Source organism: Colius striatus, chromosome 2, assembly GCF_028858725.1.
Source record: "Colius striatus isolate bColStr4 chromosome 2, bColStr4.1.hap1, whole genome shotgun sequence".
In the NCBI taxonomy this organism is placed as follows: domain Eukaryota; kingdom Metazoa; phylum Chordata; class Aves; order Coliiformes; family Coliidae; genus Colius; species Colius striatus.
The window spans coordinates 49,008,458-49,031,272 of NC_084760.1; the positions used below are offsets into that span (position 1 = coordinate 49,008,458).

Genomic DNA, 22,815 nt, shown 5'->3' on the forward strand with positions numbered 1-22,815 from the left:
ACGAATCTGGTCGAACAAGTATGTAGCTTTGCAGGTTTCAGCTAGAGTGTTTCCAGCTGCAGTCAATGCTGAACCTCACACTAAAACGTTTAATTGTCAAAATGAAAAGAGGGTGCTCTGTAAAGATCACCCGTGGTTTACGTGTATCCATCGTTTGGGAAACCCTCCTGAAAGCCCACACAAAGTGATGTTTTTTCCCCTGCACTATCGAAATGAAGAAGAAAGGGATTTTTTTCTTACTTTCTTTTTTTCCTTCAGGAAACTGCAACGGTTTTTATAAAACCGTGGTTGAATCTTATGGTACGATATTTTGATGGACTCCAGTGTCTTAACTAAAATGGCCAGGAGTGGCCACGGGTAGCTCTGCCATTATAAAGAGCGGCACTTGGCAGGTTTGCTGCAGGTGTATAGTGGATAAAGCTGGAAAAGGGAACCTTTCTGTGTCATCATCGCAGCACTGGGAAACAGTTTGAAAGCTATGCAGGCAATGTGGCTGTGGCTGTCTGCCTGCTGAACAGTAATGAAGGGCAGCAGCTGGGCGAGTCGGTACTTATACCTATTACTGCTTCTGTGTTAGCATCCAGAAAAGTTTTGTGTGTTTTGCTGCTGGGATTTGCCAAGCAGCCGCTGGGGCCTTTCAGCAGCATTCGGGGTTTGTGGTGGATGGCAGGGGCCATCAGAGAGGCCATTTAACACGGCGCGGTTCCTGGGAGTGCGCCGATAATGGTCAGTGAAAGCAGTAATCCCAGAGGCCTAAGGGGATAATGGCAGGCAATAACATGGCTGCCAATCTTTAAGCTTAATCATGACATCTTTCAGGTTGCGAGAGGGTCGTTTTTTTCCAAATGAGACCACGGCAGGGGAAAAAGAAGGGTCCTAAGAACCAGGGTGCTGTGATTAAGCTGGCCTGTGTGTGCTATAGAGCTCGGCACAGGCCGAGAGACTGAAATTTGCTGTTCCTTACAAAAAAGCGAGGAGGCAGCTGCGTTATTTCACTGGCGGTGATGCATCGCTGGTGACACACCAGGACGGGAGGGACCAGCACACGCTGTAACAGCACGGCATGTACGCGGTGTCAGCCGAGCAGTGCCCCACCACCCGACAGCTTCAGCTGGTGCCGGCGCTTCGTCTAGAGCTTCATTTTTCAAGCCAATATTTGTGTATAACAGCTGGCAGCATGTTTTTGGGAGTAACACATAGTTACTGCACGTGTACACTTTCCAAAACACTGCTTTCACCGCTCCTATTCGCTGGGCTTTGAGGGGTTTAAGGCTTCTAAAAATTTATTTTATGACAATGCAGACAAGGCGTTTACTAATTTCTCATTCCCTTGTCAACTGCTTCGCATGAGTGAAAATCTCACAGGAAAACACTGTGCACCGATAAGGTTGTAAACGGAAAGCATAAATGATAGTGTTCCTTTGAAGTTTACTGTGTCGTCCTGAATTTGTTTGCTGCCCTCTGAAAGTTAGCGATGGCATGGGCAAAAAGAATACTGTAACACTGAAACAAAAGACCCAAAAATAAGAAAATGAAGCTTTTTTTTTTTAAGAAAAAAATGCAAAGAGGGTGAGAGAGAAAACTGTTGAGTAACTGCATTTGTTTGTGTAAGGAACTGAATGGGTAGCAAATACTTTTCCATGTGTGTGGAAAATATGAGTTGGCTTTTGCAATGGCATTTTATGGGAAAAAAGATCAAGGGTTCAGGAGCTGAAATACTTATTCACAAAATGTAGGGAGCAAAGACAAGCTACTTGTTGTGCTTCTGCCCATTTGCTGTAAGTCCGATCTAGCTGAATCATTTCTAGGAATGGAGTGGGTAACTGGATTTGCAGCCTCCTCTCTGTCCTTGGCTTCTCTCCTGCCTGGCTGCTGCTGATTAGTACTGGTTGTACTGAGCTTTATGTGAAGGGTATGTGCCTGTCCACTTGATTGCTAAGGCTTTTACCACCTTAGAGTCTAAGCACAATCCACTTGAAACTGGATTAAAACAACTCGTTTTACAGAGGCCTTTTAACAGCTATCAGGCAGCAAGCAGAAGCTGACCCAGGTGGAATTTTGATCTGATGCCGGGTAAATGAAAGGTCCTTCCCCATCACTGATCCCATCACTGCAGTTTATGTGTGTGGTTTCTGACAAAGGAAACCCAACCCAAACCATTTCTCCTGGTGTATGAGGTCCTTCAGGACGCTGAAGTTGTATGGTTTGCTATGTGGAGCCAAGCTATGCAACAGGTGTAACATTTATGAATTCAGCAAATGTGATCTTTTATTTCTGCCTCTGAAGAAATCAGAGTTTGGGCTGCACAGGCTGCTCGCCTGTAGGTTTTTGCCTGCTGCTTCCCCTACCCTGTGCTGGCCGGTTTATTAGAGCCCCGCTCAGCTGCCAGGGCGTGAATATAGGTCAGTACAGCAACGTGGGCTTGGCCACCGTGCCATCCTGCGCCCAGCATTGTTTAAACTGGCACTTTCCCAGCTCATCTTAAATATTGCTGTATGCCTAAGTTGGGGCATCTTGGCAAGGCTGTGCCACAGAGGGGAAAGGTGGAGGTGGTTTTTTTCCCCCCTCTTTTCAATAACTGTAATGGGAGGGTGAATTAAAGTGGCTCTTCAGAGTATTTTTGAGAGCATTGAGAGGGCATGAGCGAGTTTCAGGAGGAGCTGGTGCTTCATCCAAGGACTAAAATTTGTCCATTTGTCAGAGGCAAAGGGGCTGGGCCAGTGCCACAGGGGCTGAATTTGGCTCGGTTTGCCTAGCAAGTTTCGCTATTTAGTAACTTTTAAATTGGTCCTGAAAGAGACACAGTTTAGACCTTGTGTTCTTTTTCTCCCAAAAGAGGGAAGTGTTTTTTTAAGGACAGTCTTGGTACGAAGTGCAGATTGTTTTTTAGCAGCAAGTGAAAAAGCTTTCTAGAGGAGAAAGGTTCTCGGTAATACCATCACCTCCATGTTCTGCAGTTACCTTGCATTTAGCGAATGGCTTGGGAGGGCTAACAAAGTTCATTTAAAGCAATTTGTTTATCTAAACAAAGCCTGTGTGAAAATACTGTGACTGAATGGACTCAAAACTAACGATTTTTGTGGAAAGAAAGTTTGTCATCGTCATTGTTTTTAATCCTTAACTGTGATTCCCCTTCACTCCTGGCTTTTCTACCTCTGTGCCTTCTTGTGTGTGTGCATGTGTGGTTTTCAGCCCAAATGTGGTTCCAGGTCCCTTGAGGCAGCAGCCTTGCCTTGCCTTATGGCTCTGAAAGGGCTCTGCACAGCCAAAAAGATCCCATCAGTTTACGTTACCACCCTGTTTTTATTGCGTGCCTCTCACAGACTCCTTTGCTGAGGCGATGCTGTGTCAGATAAGACACTTTTCTCCTGTTTTCAAGCAGCTGTTGAAGCTCAGGGGTATTTCTGCTGCTGGGGGCTGTGAGGGAGGGTGCTGGCAGGCCAGGCAGAGCCACTTTAGCTGGGATGCTGACAGCTTTCCTTCGCCTTTGCTGGAGTCTTCCCACTTCTGCTAGGGGCAACCAAAGGAAAAGGGTCTCTACTCTCCATCACGCTGTTGCAAACACAAAATAAGGGCATGCAAAGGGCCAGCGTATGCTCGCTCCTACGTGTACTGCTCCACTGTGGTGGTGTATGAGGTATCCAGCCCCATTACCCCTTCCATAGGTGCTTCCTTCCCTTGCTGCCTGCCTCCTGGATAGCCCCGTCAGATGGGTATTGTGCCAGCTGTAGTTGCAGCAAGGTTAAAGGAGCACTGGCAAAGTCTGAGGGTCTCGCTGTTGCTGCAGTGGGTCACGAATTGTAAAGGGGAGAGGATAACCAGCCTTTGGGGCATGAGGACGAAGGCATTTTGGGCTGGCACGCTCCTCGTGCAGTTTCTTGCGAAGCCAGGCTTCTGCAGATATTGGCTCTACATGTTATCAGCCAAAGCCAAGGAAATATTTCACCCTGCCCTTACTGCTCACCTTGGTGAACTTGTGTCCTTCCATGCTGTTTAAAGCAGCATGAATTAATGTGAAAGTTGGCCAAATAAACACCAGAAACCTTAAGATAGCAAAATGATAATTAGTGGCTGCTATCTCTTTCCCTCTCCTGGGTGAAGGCCCCCTCACCCTGAGCCACCAGGACAACCTGGCCCTGGTGTGTAAAATGCATCAGTGCTGATATGCTGGAGTTGGGCTGGCAGCTTAGGACGTGGGTGCTCTGTCCACCAAGGCTTCTCCAGCCTTTTGGGAGAACTTTCCGTCTTCCTCAGGATGCCCTTCTTCCCATGGAGAGATGCCCAGGTCGGGGACAGGAAAGCCATAGAGGGAAGTTTGTAAATGTATGTCTTACAGCAATCAGATAGCATGTCTGTGTTTAAATCCCTTTTTGACTGCAAGAACTAGCCCTTTGTACCTGACACTGTCATTTAAAGGAAAAAGTAGCCAGAGATGGGGCTGAATTGTTTTTTTAAGTATTTTAAAACTAGCCAACATATAGATGCTCACAAGACCTCTGGCAAAAATTAATTAAATTCTTTTTAATCCAGTGTATTAAGAGGATCAAAGGCAACCTGTCTTTTAGGAACCTTCTACCTCTTTTCCCCCAACATCCCGGAGAAAGCAAACCTCTTTCTGTAGGAATAAATATTTCTTTATGACGCTAGGGCACAGTTGTCCAGCTTTCCCACCTTTGCCGCCTCCAGTCAGTATGTTACGGAGGGAGTTGTGTTTATTCGTTTCAGCCTGAGAGTTTCTTTCAAATGAGTGCCGTGCTTCCATGTACAGTCAACTCTGCTCTTTTGTTACTATCTCTAGTACATGAAGCAATTAAGATTGTTCAGTATTCTGCAAGACAAGCAAAATCTGAAGAGATTCCTCGCTCCTCCCAGTCTCTTCCACATTTTGTAAGCAGTTTTGCTCAGAGGCTGTGTGTTTCACGAGGTTTTCTGACTTCCTTGCATGTTGGGCCAGCAGAATTTAAATCCTAAAGGTTGAGAGGCAACTGCCTACGTGACCTTGCAAGCGTTGCCAGGTATGGGGTGATCCTGCCAGGCCGTTTGAAGATGGAGGATGTTGACAGGGTGTGATTTACAGCTGTCCTCCCTCAGGCGGTAGTCAACTGGAGCCGAGTGACCAAAAGGCTCCATCCATTGCAGAGTCCAGGAAGGTAACTCAAAAACCTGAACATTTCCTTTGCAATATCTTAAAAGCTTCATTCTGTTGTAGCCAATTAGCTGTATTCAGAACAAATATACGACGGGTCACGCATTTTGTGTGTCATTTTTCTATATCAAATATTAGGAGGTTACCGATTGATTGGATCACTGTTTTGATCAGGAGCTACCTCTCCATATCAGAATGAAGGTGCATGAGTAATTATGCCAGTGCATAATATGCTATGTGAAATGGTTCTTCCTCAGCAGAAATAATTTTGGAATTAAGATTTAATGGGACAGACATGAGAACAGATTTGTAAATCTCTTGCTCATTTTAGGTTCTTATCAGTGGTTAGGTTTATTTGCACTCCCGAAACCTCTCCCTTTTCTTTGTCTCCAGTTATTATTTTTGTGTGAGGTTGTTTCATTAGCCCTGTGCACATGGTGGTCATGGTTTGCCACCCGACAGGAGTTACTTGGACTCTAAGCAGGAAAAAGGGAAAATTAATTTGTAATTGTATACTTGTAATTTTGATTTGATACAAATACAGATGCAGGATTATGCCAGAGAAGTCTTACATGTATCTAATTGTCCATGCATTTTTGATCTGATGCGGGATGTTCTTGTGCATCTTCTGACTCAGAAAGGAGGACATGAAAATTGAGTTAATATCATAACAGGACATTAATTTTGGACTACAATTCTGTTTTTCCACAGACTCTCAAGGAACAGTGTGAACAACTTTCCCAGACAATAAAAGAACATAACGAGATTTTTTTTTTTTACCCCCCAGTTACCACATTTAGGCATTGTTTTACAAACTCTTGCTTTAGGATGACAGTTGCTCCTTCAGAGTCAGCATGTCTGGGTGTGGGGAGGGGGTTTAGGCTGTACTGAAGTTCTCTCTGAAAAGTTGGAGACTTTCCCAGAACAACCTCCTTCTCAAGACAGGACAAGGTTCAAGATGAGGGCCCATCACTGTGACTGAGGATGGTTCGGCAGTCAAGAAGGATACATCCGTACGTGGACAACGGTCACACTAAGACAGCACAAAAGCTGTCTCGTGGTCTTGAAAGGCTCTGTTGCCTGCCTCTCTGTGTCAGGAGCCTCTGCACTCAAAAAGAATGTCATTTGGGAGTTGGATTTTTATTATTATTGTTTTCATTCTGGCTCGGCATGTTGCTGGAAAGTAGCTCAGACCTTCAGAGTGTTATGACAAGCTGACTGAAATTAATACCATAATTTACATTGTTTTAGAGAGTGACCTCTCCACACTTGGGAAACATAAAGGAGCTCATCTTATTTCCTCAGCACTTCTTTCTAAATATATGTTTATTTCCCCTTGGTTTGGCTGAATTTATAGTGCTGGCAACAAAGTCAAAAGCAGAAGATTTAAAAGAGATGGTTCTTGAACTTCAAAAGTTCCCTTGGATGGACTGGGCACTTTTAAATGTCTCCTTATTTACAGCTTTGTGCTCTGTTTTTGCCTTTCTGGAATTCTTGAATCAGATGAAGAAGATTTCCAGTATTACTGTGCTGGAAATTTATCTGTGCTTTCCATGATACTTCAACAAAAAAGATTACACACACACACACAAAAAAACCCAACCAACCCCAAACCCCTATACCATATAAAGCTGTATTTCTTTCCTTTTCCAGTGTTAATCTAATTGTTTAAGTGGAATCTTAAACCAGCTGATAATCAGGTAGATTATACACCTCCTCTTTGTTGACTGTTTTGAATTGCATTGCATTTCTCGATTGCTGGCACTTGAACACAACAGGCCTGACTCCACAACAGTCTCCTTCCGTCTTCTTTTGCTTGAAGAATGGGTGGCAGTTGTAACCTCATACTTTGCAGTCTCTTCTCTAGGCACCTGTTATGACAACTTTGCAAGATGTTCTTTATTTTCTAGGGGATTTTTTTTTTTTAGAAATTAGAACCAATGCAGTAGAACTGAGTGCAAGGTGTAGTATACTTTATCAGTGTGATTACCTACAGATTTAAATGTGTGTTCACCACTCAGTTGCCTATCAGAGCTTTGGTGAAAAGTTTTAGAGAACAAGTTGGTTGGTTTTTTCTAACTGAAAGCACATTTAGGGCTTTTTTAGTTTACTTCTAAAATTGAAGGATTGGATATCTTCTCTCATCAGCAGCTTTTCTCAGTTAGAACTTGTGATGGACTCTCTGAATAATTGTGTTGTTTCTCTAAAAAGGTTGACACAGTTGAGGTGAGTGCTCCTTGGAGATTTTTCCCAGAGTAGTCCGAGCCTTTGGACCCAAATCATGTTTATATTGTTACCCTTCCTGGGAGTCAAAAGCAGGGTACTGCAGGGCTTTCAGTATCTCTCTCAGCTGTTGGAGACCAGCTGTTTTGTGGGTTTTTTTGTGCATGCCCCTTGCAGTGTGTTATACCCATATTTATGGATTTCTAACCACCACAAGCCTCATCTCTGATGGTCAGAAATGTGAACTCTTGACTAGTTTTTATGAGCCAGCTTTAGTTGTCATCTTCAAGCTATATTCAACTGAGAGCTGAGACCTTCGTGCAACTGGTCTTAGCAGCTTTTTGAACATAGTCAGCCTTTACCTTTATTAGTAGATTGGTGATTATTGTCTTATAGTACCTTTCACATTGTATTTTGTAATTTATTTTTGTTGCAAGGACCTGTTAGGCACAGCCTGAGTCTGCTGTTGTCTTTCTCTGCCCTTTGCTCTAGCAACACTAGAGGACATCCCTCGGCCTGGACTACATGTTCCTACACATCCCCTTTAGCTCCAGGGGTTTCTCTGAGTGCTTTTTTTACCTTTTTCTGATGTTCTCAAAATTTCCTGTCTTCCAGGGCTTTTAATTTCCCTGTCTTTCCATAATTCAGGTTAGAGGCAAGCGAGCAGTGGTTGTTGTAGGCTGTGGACACAGGTTCCTAGTCTCAAAAGAAACTTGAACAGTAATTTTGTCAAAGAAAACAAAAGCCATGCTTCCCTCGCCAGATTGCAAAATGGCTGAGCTGAGCAAATCTGCTCATTAGGTCTGTGACTTGCTTCATCTCCCTCACATGCCATTATTAGCTGAGAAAAAAATCTCACGTCACATATTTTCACTCACAGTATCTGAGCTTGAGGACTTGGTTGAGAAAGATTGAACTTGTGGTCTGTGTTTGCTGCCAAGATGCTGCAGTCCACTGGAGATAAAATTAATTCCTTTTTGCTGAGTGAGAATTCAAAGGTATTTTTTAATAAGGAAAAGAAAGTGCCCAACCTTTCTCCTTCCCATCTTGTATGTGTAAGTATGGGAAGGGTACTTGTCTTGCATTTGACCCTGCATCCTACCTTTCCAAGGGATGTTTTGTATAAAGCAACATTAGAATTAGCAGATTTCTGAAAGCAGGTGTGACAGAAATTTCTTTACTTTAGATGTCTTTTAATTTGAAGTAATTAATACTGTCCAGTGTTTCCATTCAAAGAGGAATTGAGGAGACTTTCAGATGTACTAGAATAGTTGGTCTCTCAACTCCTGTTGGCTTTCACAGAGATGTGAAGAAAGCTGTTGCTGCTGTCCTTGAAAAATCTCTCTGTAAATGCCTAGCATTTTGTGATGAGTTGGTGTTTCTCTCCAGGAGTCTTTGAAGCTAGTATTTTCCTGAACTTCTTACCAGAATTACCAAGCAAAGCTTTATATTTAAATATTTTGAAGATTGTAATTGCTTTAATTAAAAAAAAAACATGTACGTACCTGTATTTGATTTATATTACAAATACCTGTATTATCAGGTTGTATTTGCCAGAGTAAACACCTGAAAGGTTTCAAGAAGCTTGTTACGTTGAAGCTCGTGGACTAAGCTGGCCTGTTTCTCAGGTTTCACAAGGTTTTGTCCTATCTTCTTCTGTTGTATGCATGTTTGTATGGGTGTATATGTGTCCTTGCATTTACCGTACCAAAAAGCAAGCAGCCTGAAGAGCTGTAATCATCCTTGGTTGAGATAAATACACATTACTGTGTTTTCTAGTACTGCAAATGCTGGTAAAATTGTCTTGAATTGCCAGAAAAGATTTGGTTTGCTTCCACATAAGCAGTCTGTGTCTCTCTCCCATGCAAACTAAAGCAAAGTGGAAAAGCAAGAGCCAGGCCTGAAGTCACCAATCCTCTTTGCCTGGGAGTATGTATTCCCCTTGATAATGTCACACATAGCTGGCGTGAATATTGTTGGCATGAAGAAGAGGTGCCCAGGTGATCTGGTGCTGACTGGAAAGTTTATGTTTTCCCCCTTTGTGGAGTTATATGGTTGCTTCTGTTCTCACTTAAAAAAAAGATGTTGGAAGGAAACACTAGGTAGGAGACCCCATTTTGTAACCTGTTCTGTAATGCTCACTGTTGAAGAATATATCTTACCACCTATATATTTCAGCATATTTTTAGCATATATTTCTATATTTCTATAGTAATGGTGCATCAAAACACATCACGTGGTGAGAGAATTTCAGCTTGTGTCCCCAAATGAGCAGTTTGAGCCAAGTTCCCCATTCCTTGCAGGAGCTGAGAACTAGGCAGGCATTCCTCACCTAAGCTAAACGTCAGGAAATCTCAGGAATGCAGAAGTTAAATTTCACTAGAGAAGTAAGCAATGTAAATGGAATATGAGGCAAATATGCACAATAGTCCAGTTGTATGTGCCTAAAACATGAAAATAGCAGAAGCACTAAATAACAGAGGTCACGAGAGGATGAGAGGAGTGGGAAGGTGGGAGCCTCTTTTTTCTCACCTTTGTCCAAGGAGCGGAGATGTAATGGAGAGTCTCACTGGATGGATGATGGGGGTTGGAAGATACAGATGCAAAATCTGGAAAGTGCTTTTGGTTTTGGGCACAAAAAAAGCCATCTTTGTTTGAAAGTGGTCTTGGGAAGGAGCAGAGCAAACAATGCTATCATAATGCATCTTCTCTTCCTTGGCATGCAGTTGTCACGAGAGATTTGTAACTCTTTTCTTGGTTCATTGTTCCCTGGCTAGTGTGTACTCTCCATTCAGTAGTGCCAGAATTAAGATGAAGCCTGCCCGTTTCAATAAGGCGGCTTTGTTGTCCAAATGGCAGCACTTGTATAGAAATTGGATTGACTCCAGCAGAGCTTGCACGATACACTGCAAAACTGTTGTCATATGATCCTTCTTATTACTAAGAAGCAGCCTGTTCTCAAAAAAACAAAGTAGTGCTTTTTTTTTTTTCCTGCTTTGTTAGGGGGGGGGAAAAAAAAATCACCAGAAGATTCTTTCTATTAATTAGCTGCAAATTTGAAAACTATGCCTAATGATGGAGTTTAATAAAGAGATTGGATTAAGCAAAGTGACGTTAATATAGAAATATGATGGAGCTCTGTCTACTTCATTTTATGTAGCAACAGCTTTGATTGATCAACTCACAAGTGTAAGCAAGCACATACCATTCATCTTTTAGCAAGAAGGCCTGAGAGGCCATGGTGCAAAGGGGAAGGGAGAGATGAAGTGATACAAAGTGCCACTGTGGTTTCTGGAAAGTATCTTTCTGTCATCTACCTGCATTTCCTCAAGATGTCTGAAATAAATTGCTTTTTCTAAACAAGCTGTTAAAGAGAGCAAGCATCTCATGGCACTCTGCATTTGTAGAGCACATAGTACAAGTGCTTCATCCAGGCCAGGCACAAGATAGGATGCATCCTTACAAGAAGGATATCAACTGCTAATGTCTACCAGAGCTAATAATGGAAATTGCTGTGTCAACTCAAAGTATTTTATTCTCTAAGAATCTTTTGCTCCATTCTGGAATAAAGCATCTATAAAGAAAGCACTTCTTATCAACTAAGGTCCAAGTGTTGGACGTGAAAAGAGAATTCTCCCTTTGTTCTTTTTCTTCCAGTCATGTGGAGAAAATCAGTGAACACATTTTGTCATAATTATTGATACTAATTGCTAACCAAGAAATGTTATTTAAAAACCAGTGTGTTAACGCTGGGATAATGGGAAGAGAAATTGCATTAGGTATAGATGAGTTTTACAAGATGTCTTTTTTGGTTTTTTTTTTTTCCAATGTTAGTGCACTTTTGTCTTAAGGTACACGAAAAAGCTTCATTTTGCCATGCTTTGTGACTTATAAACTGTTTCCTCTTTAACTTGTCTTTTGAAGCAGTGTGATGATATTTGTATAGGTTTTGGTAGCTACAAAATGTAATTGAGTTCCTAGCACATACAGCGTAGAATTAATAGATTTTAAAGCTGGAGGGAACCATTATGCTTATTGTCTGATATCTGTGTGACATGCAGGACATTGAATTTCATCTGGTAATTCTTGCATCAAGCACATAAATTCTGACTGAGCTTGAGGGTACTTTAAAGGCATACAATCCTGATTTGAAGATTTCACAGAATCGTGGAATGGAATTTGAGGTGATGAAACTCTTGCAAGTTTTTCCAACAGTTAATTACCCCTTTTTTCCTAAGAAGTTTGATGCTACTTTTCCTCTCTTTGTTTGTCAAACCACGGGGATTTTCTTGTATTCTGTTTTCGTGTGCTCAGTTCAGCTGATATCTGCTATCAGAGGTCTTTGCTTAGTGAAAGTACATATGACCAAGTCAGCACTTGGTCTTCTCGTAGATAAAACTCAATCAACTGAGCTCCTCCTGCCTTCCCTTAAAGGTGTGTCTTTTAGGGCTTTACTCTAGTAATTGCTGGAATTCTAGAAAACCCTATGTATTGTTCCATCAAGTACTAGTTCCACATCCATCTTGTAGGCACGACAAAGTATAATTTCGGTTTGGTAGATGTGGAGGCAACTATTTTTGCCTTGAGTGACTGAGGAACAGTCTATTTTTAGCTGCTACACGAGTTGGGAGAGTTATATGCTAGATAGGTGTGACAGGTGATGTGATGAGAGACAAATATGTCACATTTTAGAAAATTTCTTCTAATTTGTTTCCCCCATCCCTTCCTTGGCTGAGAATAGTTATTTGGAGATTGATAGTTCAACATAAATTGTAGGTCACCTAACAAATAATGACTGTATGTAGTGAAGGCCAGTCAAGCTGCCCTCTGTAGTGTCAAGTGTTGCGTTCAGCAGACAATGCTTAAATTGCTTCTCACAGCCAGGGATGCAGGATCTTTGAACTTGGTTTGTGAAGCCAAAGGTATGAACATGCATTCCTTTTGCTCAGTAGCCAGCTCCATTAGTATCTTGTCTTTGTAACTGAAGTCTCCATCAAAGTTTATGTCTATTAGAAATTTTCCTTTATTGATAAATTTTTTTGTCACTATTACATTTGTTGATTGATTGGAGTTTTTTTAATTTGAATTTGCATTGTAGATTTTTGTTTACTTGGCATTCGCTTCTCTCTCTAAACCTCTCTGTAGGGAAAGAGCAATTTCTTTACCTACCCAGATATGCTACATGCTTTGTTTTGATTTAAGTGGAAATCATGTGTGTCTTCCATTCGTTTTTTGTGGATTCCTGATCCATTTACCTACTCTACTGTGCTTGTGATGAAGAATTTAGTCTTCTGTAGATACAGGAACATGTTGCTCTTCTATAAAAGCACTGAAGCTCCAGCCTCCATTTTCTGCTGCTTTCTGTTAGGATGTTACCTGGCATTGCAGTTTGCACGGGGAAGTAGCACTGCAGAGGAGAAGAAAGGAAGTGGAGAGCTCTCGTGTAGCAGGAGGCTTAAAGCCGTTTTCTTAGCATGGTCAACAGCAGATTGGGAATCTTTTCTGCCTGCAGGAAAGAGTAAAAAAAAGTCAGAGGAGACAACGTAGTCTAACGTGATTTTTTTTCAGACATTGGAGAGAGAACTGCTGCTTATGTCATGTCTGGCTTCGGTTCCTTGAAGGTTAGCCATGAAGAGAGGAAGGTGTTTGCATCCACTGATGGTTACAGTGCGGTCTCCATGCAGTGGAAGGCATAGATGTCTTCTCTCACCAGCAGTCCACTGGAAGCTCCATGGCAGTTTTGATTTGCTTCTGTCTTAATCCAAATCCACAGCTTTCCAAGTACGTGGCACAGAAGAGGTTACTACAGGTCACTTAGCAGTTTCCAAGTTAGGTGAAGCTGCTGTGTAGTGCTTATTAAGGAGACTGGAGTATAACAGGTAAGCCAAGTAAATGGATTAGCCGTAAGCAGTCCTATTGTTGGCACTGCCTGGAGATGGGTTGTGAACCAAGCAGGCATGTCTTGCAAGCAATATTCTTTCATCCCCCGATTACAGAAGAGCAGCATAAATAGAGTGGCCTACATTGAAATGATTCCTGGAGGAAAGAGGCATTTAAAGCCAGGGACAGTTACGGGTACTTGGAGCAAAGTGTTCAACCACAATACCCTTTCCAAGAAGGAGGGGAGGGGGAAAGGGGAAGGAGCATTAAGGCAAGTGTCTCTCTGTCTGTCTCTGTCTGAATGCTTGAGATGTTAGGGACAAATGATTCCTTCGAGGCATGCAGCACTGCTGTCATCTTTAGGACCTTCATGGAGCAACTTCTACCTTTATTTTTAGCAGTTGGCTTCTGTTGGCTTGAGGGGGAGTTACATGAGGAAGGTCACTTGAGAGGACACCTTTATGTTTTATTAGCAAGACTGGTTGAGGAGGGGTAGAAGCATTGTATAAATTGACATGTTCAGAGAAACCATCAGTCTGCAGCACAGGAACTGCTAATAAAAAGCATGGTTTGTGCTTGTAGTCTCTTGCTCTAAAGGACATTTAGCTTTTGAGCCTTCTTTACCCTAAACAGAGGAGAATATGGCTTAGCCATGCTGGCCAGGTGGGTGGGCCACCTGCCCACACTCTGTCATGTCAGCTGGGGTGTGCGTAGGGCACGAACACAGGCTGGATGGCTGGCTGCCTGGTGCTCGGCCCAGGCAGAGCCTTGACTCTGGAGGGTGAGCTCTCCTTTCCCCCTCTCTGTGGCTTGCTTTTCAGCAGAGCAACTAGCACAGATTAGTTTTTACTGAGATACAGTATGATGTGTTTGGTGGTGTGTTTTGGTGTTTCCCCGCAGCCTCCTGGCAAGGTTTGCAGCATTGCAGGTGTTTGACAGTGTGGCTTGGTTTGGATCAAAGTAGCTCAGGAGACTTAGGGATGGATATTTATGCATTTTTTAATTACCTACCACCGTCACATCTAAGATTAACTGAAAGAGCTCAAAGTAGTCGCCTCAACTGCAAGTTGTGTCCTCTGCACTGCAGGCCTCTTTCAGGGGCAGGGGGGTCACCTGGACTTGCCCCCCTCATCAGCTCCTCTGGGTGCTACTGCATCCCCTGACGTGCGGGCACCCAACAAGGGCTGTGTGTGTCTGACGTGCTCTCCTCGGCTGAGGAAGGAGAGACTCTTCCACGTTACAGCTCACATCTCTGCCGGGCTGAATCATGGATTTGACGACCTTCAAGGTCTTTTCCAACCGGAATGATTCTGTGCCCTTGAGGAAACTCACTCCACTCTTTGTCTTTTCCCGTTATGGCACCTGGGTACCACTTAGCTACCACAAGTATCCAAATCTGGTCTCTTTAGGTCAAAAAAAGACTCTTTCCCAATCCTAGCATCAGTCTGGTCTTTCTACCTGGGTGTGAACAAGTCCTTTCAGGTGGGCTGAATGGGACTGTAAAATATACAAGAGGTAGTGGGCAGCTCCTGTCCCATCTCTGCCTGCCCCAGCCTCTTTTTTTTTTTTTTTTTCCTTTTTTTATTTTATTTGTCTCTTAGGATTTTGAGCAGGTCTTTGATGAAGACAGAAAGACATTTTTCATTGTATACATTAAAGCCTCCTGTAAGGTAAATCATTCCATGCAAACCACATTGTTTGAAGTGTCCTGCTGTTTCTATCAGCTGGAGTTACAGGAATTAACACCGTTTTATTACCTAGAAACATTTTATTTTTGGTATCTTCAGGCAAAAAAAAGATTCTGGAAGATAGGATAAAAACTCAGGCACTTTGTATATGGAGACCAAAGCTGTTGAGAGAGCATGTTAAGTGTTAAAGGATCACAGGGACAGCTTCCCTCTGGGACATATCCTTTCCCCAGTGTAAACGCCATTCTGCAAAGACTTGAGCATAGGTGTCTGTGAATCGACTAACGGAGACGAGGGGAAGCGCACATCCAGAAAACATACGTATTTGGGATAAGCTCTGCCTCTCTTCTGCCTCGCCCACTGTTTGTGTCCATCGTCAGGGACTCCAGAGTGATCTGAGTCTGAGGCAGATTTGTTTCCACATGTAAGTGGAACAAATTTTGCAATTTCTTCAAGTGCATATCTTTTGATGTTTTTCCCACTGAGTAATAGGATTGAAAGTCACAGTAGTGACTGAAGCCAAGTTAGAAATAGATGCCTCTTCTGACACCTCTCTGTCCCAGACCTGGAACGGTAGGCAGCCTGCAGCATTGCCCTGATACTAAGAGAGCCCACTGGTGTTTTGTTGGAAGTGTGTTTTCCACAGCTACTACTGCCAGAGGTAACAAACTGCTTCAGCATTTTGTAATCATGAAATTCCCTAAATCAGCTCTATGTTGATGCAAGGGAGATAGAAACAGGCTAAGCGTTTTCTAGTTCAGCTGCTAGCGTAGACAGATTTTAGGATCAGAAGGAACCGTGTAGCTGTGTACTATAGCCATTTATCCAAAACTTCCTATATCAAATTGGACTTTGTTGGAAATAACAGCATGGTTTTTTAAAAAAATACATTGACTTTCAACGACGTGTCTAATAGGATTACTCATTTTCTGATGCATCTGATTTTAAATCTTTGTACATCTCCACATAGTTAATTTCCTCCTTAAAATTATTTTTTTTCCATGTGAGATATTCTGCAGTTATACTGAACAGAATTCATATTTGGCATAGCATGGAAATAACGTAATTTGAGTATATCCAATGTAGATCTTTGAAATACCATGCAACGTTGGCTGCAAATACAGGCATGAAATGACTGTGCTGCTGAGCTCCCTGCAAATTGCCAACGAGACTGAAGAGCTTTCTCAGTGCTCTGCAGCAGGTCAGAGGAACTACTTCAGCTGCATTCTTCCACTGCCATTTCTGTGATTGCACATTGCTTCCACCGTAGGAATGATAAAGTGTTATTTCACATAATTTTTCTCCTTTGGCAGTTCTTCACAGGGAACTTTGTGAAGCTGCAATGATCCATTTGAGCTCCACTTCAAGCGCTGAGCGTGTCAAACAGTGGGTACGTGCCATCAGTTTTGGCCTCATTTTATGTGGAGAGTCGATGAGTTTCATTTCAGGAATGTTAATTGAGCCATTTGAGTTCAGGTATGAACTCTTTGCATAACTGCCTTTCGTCGAGGCAGTGAATTCACATGACCCTTGTCTGTCCCTCCTTGCTTGAGTTGTTTCTTTTTGTCACCGCAGCCCTGCTCCTAGCTTATTCCATAATCTAGATTATGGCCAAAGGCAAGACCTACATAAGCATATGCTGCGTGTTGCATTATCTGAAGTCATGAGAGTGTGATTAATGGGCTTAGGGTTTTAATTTGGCCTGTCTTACTCCTGTGTCTCTCTCTGGAGAGGTCGCAAAGCCTGACAAGTGACTGCAGGGTGTGCACACCAAGTGGTGAGGTGACACTAATTTCCTTGAAGTGCGGGGCAGCTGCAGGTGGTGAACCTCTGCTGAGAGGAGGGGGAGAGGCTTGCTTCAAACTGGCCAGCCTGATTCAGATCATGTTGTTTTGTCAGATCCTTGTGTCTTAAAGCAGCTCTGTCTCTGCCTTTGAACTGTAGTGGAGAGAGCGGGTGGTGTAGTTAATGGGTCCCATCAAATGGTGGCAGTTCCCTTTCAGGTGTTGATCGGGTTTGTGGAGCAGTGTAGATGCTATGGGTTTGTAGGAGGGAACTGCTTCCAGCCAGCCTACTTGCTATGATGGGGTTCAACAGATGTGCACATACTGTCAAATAAGAGCACATATGAGCTGGACGAGGGGATAAAATCCTCCTTGCATTATCAACACTGTTTAACCAGAAGCCTGGTCTGCCTTGCAAATTTGTCATCTAGAATTTGAAGGTTGTACCTTCTTCATCAAATTCAGTACATAAAATGATTTGTTAGTGCAATACGTGGCTGTTCAGGAAAAATACAGTAGGCGTCTGTCCTGCACACACAGCAAGAGGCACTGGCTGGCCTGGCAGATCTCCATGCTAGAGAGACGGGGGTTTTATTGTGCTGTTTGGCACAGTGGGAGAGGATGAGCAGATCAAAGCAGCAGGTGCAGAGGCTTCTGTATCTACACTATATTAAAACTGAGCATTTTATTCCAGACTAGATTTAGTCTAGTCTTTTGGATCAAATGTCCCCACCACATATATAGGTTGAATCTGTTGAAGTGACCACTTGTTTCGGATCCTTGAATCTCTGTTAAAAGATGAGAGGGCATTTGGTGCATCCCTGGACCTAAATTTCCCATTTAGTTTTCTCCGAAAGGAGTCTGGGCACATTTCCTAGCTGCCAGGGTTATTGTTAACATTTTGTGTGTGTGTGTGTGTGTGTGTGTGTGTGTGTGTGAAAATAATGCTGAACAAGTAGCCCTTGAGTGTGGGACATGCTGTCAGCCATTCTACCTTGTTGATATTTCAAGGACAATAGGAAGATTTGTTTAGTTATAGTGACTCATCCTAGAAAGAAAAAGAGGTTGAAGCTTCAGTTTCCAGCCAGCTTGCTTAAGGTAGTGAAATTAGCTTTAGAGAGAGAGAAATTGAAGCTGTATCTAGTTTAACCATAGTATAGTGTTCAAACAAACTAAATTAGAAGCTTTGTTTGTGGACTGATAGTCAGAATTCTAAGTTTTTATTTATCTTGGAAAGATCTAATGGCTTGTTTTTAGTAATAACAATTCTGCTAATTTTAATGTTAGACAGCCAAATGTTGTTGGCTTAGATATCTGTGTCCCTCATAACTGCTGTTTTTAATTTTTGGGCTTGGAACAAGCCCAGGATCCTAAGTTAAAAGCAAAACTTTTCTCAGCAGGTTGAGACAAAAAAAAGTGATTGTATCACAGAATATATGCACTTAACAACTGAGGTTTTTGATACCATGGTTACAGTAACAAAATAAAAAACCCAAGGCATATACCCAGTTGGGGATTCTGTTGTTTGAGTCGGATGGCCTTTCCGAAAATGAATTTTAATGGACAAGCAAGAAAGAATATATTGCTGTACTTGTGCAACTGAAGTTTATGAAATAGGATTGGAAAAAAAACAGAGAATAATTGGGCACATCCTGTACTTAGTGAATCACCGAGCCGGTGCAATAAACATTGCTGTGTTCGGGAATTTAGATCTATACCCTGCTTTTGCCAAGAACATTGGGAATTGCTTGGGGTCACAGATGATCTGTAGCATGGGCTACCTGAACCATATCCTGTGCAAAGTGTTTTCTTCTCTGAAAGAAGAAACGATTTTCTGTTCTGAGGTAATTTTTGGTTTGGTGGCACAGGTGTTAGTCCTTTTCTGTGACACCTCACATCTGCTTACACTAGCTTAGTGGAACTTAGGAGGCAAACCAGGAGCCATAGGTAACAGGATGTCTGCAGGCATTAGTATGGTGAAGGAAGAAGATTCTTGAGCACCCAAGTACGTGGTCTAACCAACATCCTGCTCCAAAGAAACAATGTTTTGTCTTCAAAAGTAAAAACAAAAGCTACAGACATTTGATAGCTTCAGTATTGTTTGCCAGATAAGAGGGAAAAGCTTGTGAACATGTTTAAGAAATTACTGAATTTCCAGAAAACAGGCTGTTATTTAAGGGACATGAGAACCATTATGAAGCCAGACACAAATACAACATCCAAATCTGCTCTTGAATACACACGTGGCTTTCGCAAATTCTGAGAGGACTGAACATGCACAGGCTTAATGGGATCCTGATGGAAACTGTCCAGGGCTGGAGTCTGGCTGCTGGTGAAACTAAGACTGCTGTCTGGCTAGGACTCACGTTTGGGTCTCAGGCAAACTGATGGAGATGTTTTCTTCCCTCAAGGAAATATGTGTTTAGTTGTGAGCCACAAAGACAGGATGGCTAGCATGCAAGGCTTTTTCAGTGTTGCTTGGTGGGCATTTCTGGGCATCTTCTATCTTTTTTACTTCCCCACATCATGATAGTCCTTTAGAGGAGAATCTTTACCATTTTTCCCCATAGCAAAGAGAGTGAAGCAGGTTCTGAAGACTGTACTCCTGTTCTTTCACCCTGCAAGGACAGCTGTCGTCCAGATGATGCAATGTACGTTTCTGGTACCATTCTGAATGGCAGAATTCAAGTTTTCAGTCAATGCAACCAGTAGTTTCCTCAAGTGTCTGCAAACAAGGACTGATAAGTCCCTGAAGGATCTTTTACAGTTCTGCTTCATCAAGGGAACAAGAGCCAAGAAAATAGGAATAGGTTGTAAAAGTCTCACTAGCCTCAGAGAAGTGTTTGTTTTTTGGAGCAGCAGGACAGACAGAATGAAATTTCTACGTTAGGAGAATTTTTGGAGGTTAAACTTTAAAAGCATAGCCTTTATTGTTAAATATGTAGCCTCTCTTGGGGGAAAAGAGAAATGGATTCAGCCATCAGAAAGCGCCTGCTGGTCTTCTCGCCCTCCTGGATAAAAGCCATAAAGGTTCAGGACATTCCTGGGGAGGGGAAATCAATTTTCTGCGCTTCTCAGTTCAATGCAGATGCAGCCGTGGCCGTACAGTAAGTGACTCATTCTGGGGCCATCTTTTTAATGGTGAAACTATTATATGCTACATCGCCCATTCAGACATTTTGTTTTCTAATTCTCTACTCCTGGTTCCCAGAAACATGAGTAATTAGGCTTTTAGCAGAGAGGTGGAAATGCTCCCTGAGACACACCACCAGAGCAGGACATGCTCTTAGTTGATGCCGTGGGTAATATTAGGGATACAGGGGCATAATTGGCTTGAACTTTTGCTCACCCCTAAAATTAAATCCAAAGCTTTTTATCAAGTTTAGATAAGGTCCCTGCCTCTATTTGATTCCCATTAGAGCTCTGTACTTCTGTGTAACAACTAGTGGTGTCTCCTTCCTTCTGCTTGGGGTTTCAGGTGAGAATGGCAGCACATTGTGAGTGCAATAGTTGAACCCTGGCCTACAAAACCCAGCGAGCTCAGATGATAAGGAAAGGTAGCTTATTACTCCAAGAGCTGCCTTTCTTATATCAAGTAGATTTGCATCAGGTAATTGCACGAATCAGATCTTGATCTTCATTGCTGCAAAATACAGCAAGGAAAATCCTGTTTCTGAGTCTTTCAACTGTACACAGTTCCAGATGTGAAGTACCACATTGAGCACAGCAAACGAGACTTGTATGTATTTTATTAATGTAAGTGTAATGTAATTATTCTCTTGTCCATCTGGCAGGTGGTGTTTTCATTAAGAAGTGTATAATCTAAGCTATAGGCTCTGTAGAGAGGGATGAGTATGGAGGAGATTCAGGTCAACTGCTGTGGGACCATAAATAGAAGCTAACAAGGGAGCCCTTGCTGTCCTTGTCTACTAAAACTGAAAATCTGTTGCTTTTATTTTTCCTTTAGCAGACTGCTTGCAAGCTTAGAAGCTAGTCTATTAATGAAATCTTTTCACTATCATGTAGTTCAACTCCTCATGTATGGTAATGACTGGATGCACAGTGTGAAAAAATAGGCATTATATAAGAGAACAAAAATTAAGGCCTTATATAAACCACTATGCATAGGAAGATAAGATTAAAATCACGCTTCCGGAGGTGCCCAGTACATCTCTGAGTGTGAAGTACTATTTGAAAAAGAAAGGTGGATTACTTAAAAGGGTTGTTTGGTTTTTTTTTTTTGTTCGTGCAGAAAGGTCTGATTAAAAAATGCAAAAGAAAAAACCCACAGAAGAATAACAAGCCTGAGCCGTCCTCCAAAAAGTTTTGAGATGTGTGGCGTGTGGAGCTTTCTAAAGGAAATCTGATTGCTCTCTGACCATCTGTGTGGCATCTTCTGTTTCCAGACAGAGTTTTCTGATGTCCACATGGAAACAAGAGCAATTTCCTTTTTCCATGTCCTGGCAAGACTTTTCTTGGCACAAGCAACAGCACAAGGCCTAGTCTGAGTTTTGCCCTGGAAAGATATAAATATCCTGGCCCCGTCCCAGGAAGGTTTAAGAAAGGATTAGATCTGGTAACATTTGGAGAAACCTGTATGGGTGACCAGGCTGGGAGTAAAGCCTGTAAGTCAAAAAGAAATTGGAGCTAGTTTGTTGTTTTGTTTTGTTCAAAATTATTTCATTATTCCATCATTTAAAATTGAGAAGGGAATGCTGAAATGATGCTGAGCACTATTTCTTCATGTATGGTGTGGTCTGTCACCAGACAGAAGGTTAGAGATTGTTGTTGCCTTTTTGTAAAGGCACAAATTTCCATTCAGATGGAAATTGTTCATTCCCAGACAATCCTGCTTATTTTCCTTCCCCAGTGAAGCTGAGGTTCAGTCAGTCTTCAGCCAGGGTGGGGCACAGAGGCTGCCACACCACCACTTCCAAGGGAACACCTTGGAGGGTGCTCCCTGTCTGCAGATAATGGGAAACTGAAACCAAACCTGAGCATCAGACTCTTGAAAACAGCTTTAGAGGCTGGATGCCAAACAGTTTAGTGCTGTCTGGAGGTGCTGCATGTGTGATTCTTTCTCATTAAGGATGCTGCTGAGCTGCTTTCTTTTGTGGGTACTGAGAAGACTTGAGATATTTATCTACTGCACAACTTACTCAGTACAAAGAGCAATGGGAGTAGTGATAGTAAATTGAGCATCCCAGGTAAATGGTGAGCCAGAGCTTTGCCAGGCTGTAATAAAGCATGGGTGACCCTTTGCCAGACATAATCTTTCCTCTCTATCTAAAGATATTATTTATCCCTTAAACTTCATGAGATGTTATCTGGAAAGGCTCGCTGTGCTGATTAGTCTTTACCCTAAGCCTCCTTTGATACACTTTGCTTAGGGGAGGATTCCTCGATTTCTACAGGAGTCAGTGATCTCAGCATTTAGTAGTTTTATTGTTATGAGCAAGAGTCCACTTCTCTGAATGCATCAAGCCTTAGTCATTTGTATGTATGTGTGAAGGTCAGTGGGCTTGTCAGATAGTCTATTGTAAATCCTGTCACTAAATCAATTTCTTTTAATTAAAAAAAAATGTACTGCTCTTCAGATGAAGTGCACCCTTTCATCTAGACAAAACCCATTATATCCTAACACAAATACAATAGCTGTGAGCTCTTTCCTAGTCTCATGTTGGCTTCTTGTCTCAGCTCGTACATCTGTGGTTTGGAAGTCTTCATTAGAGAGGACTACCTTTACCTTTACTTTTAAGGAAATGGCTACTGTTATTACTTTGTCATCATCCAACTTTACAATGTCAGAAGCAGAAGTAGTCAACAGTGGAAAGCAGATTGCCACGCCAACCATAGAGAGATGTTCATTCCCACTCCTTGCTCCCCAAGGCGCCTGCACCAGAAGCATACAGAAGTCTGACACGAGACTGCTAAGAGCAGGACAGGATTTTGCATTCATTTAGTAATTCCCTTGGGGTTATGCTCTTAGATGACTTAATGACTTAGTGTATACCCCGTCTGGGAGATAAGCAGGCATAATTCATTGCAGGCAGGTCATTCATCCTTTGAGATAACCAGCAACTATGCACCATAG

At 42.4% G+C, this 22,815-nt stretch overlaps 1 protein-coding gene across 5 annotated transcripts in view; it reads left to right on the forward strand.

Annotated features, from left to right (window-relative positions):
* FOXO3 (forkhead box O3) overlaps positions 1–22,815 on the forward strand; it is a 93,471-nt gene that overhangs the window by 23,123 nt on the left and 47,533 nt on the right. The window lies entirely within an intron of this gene.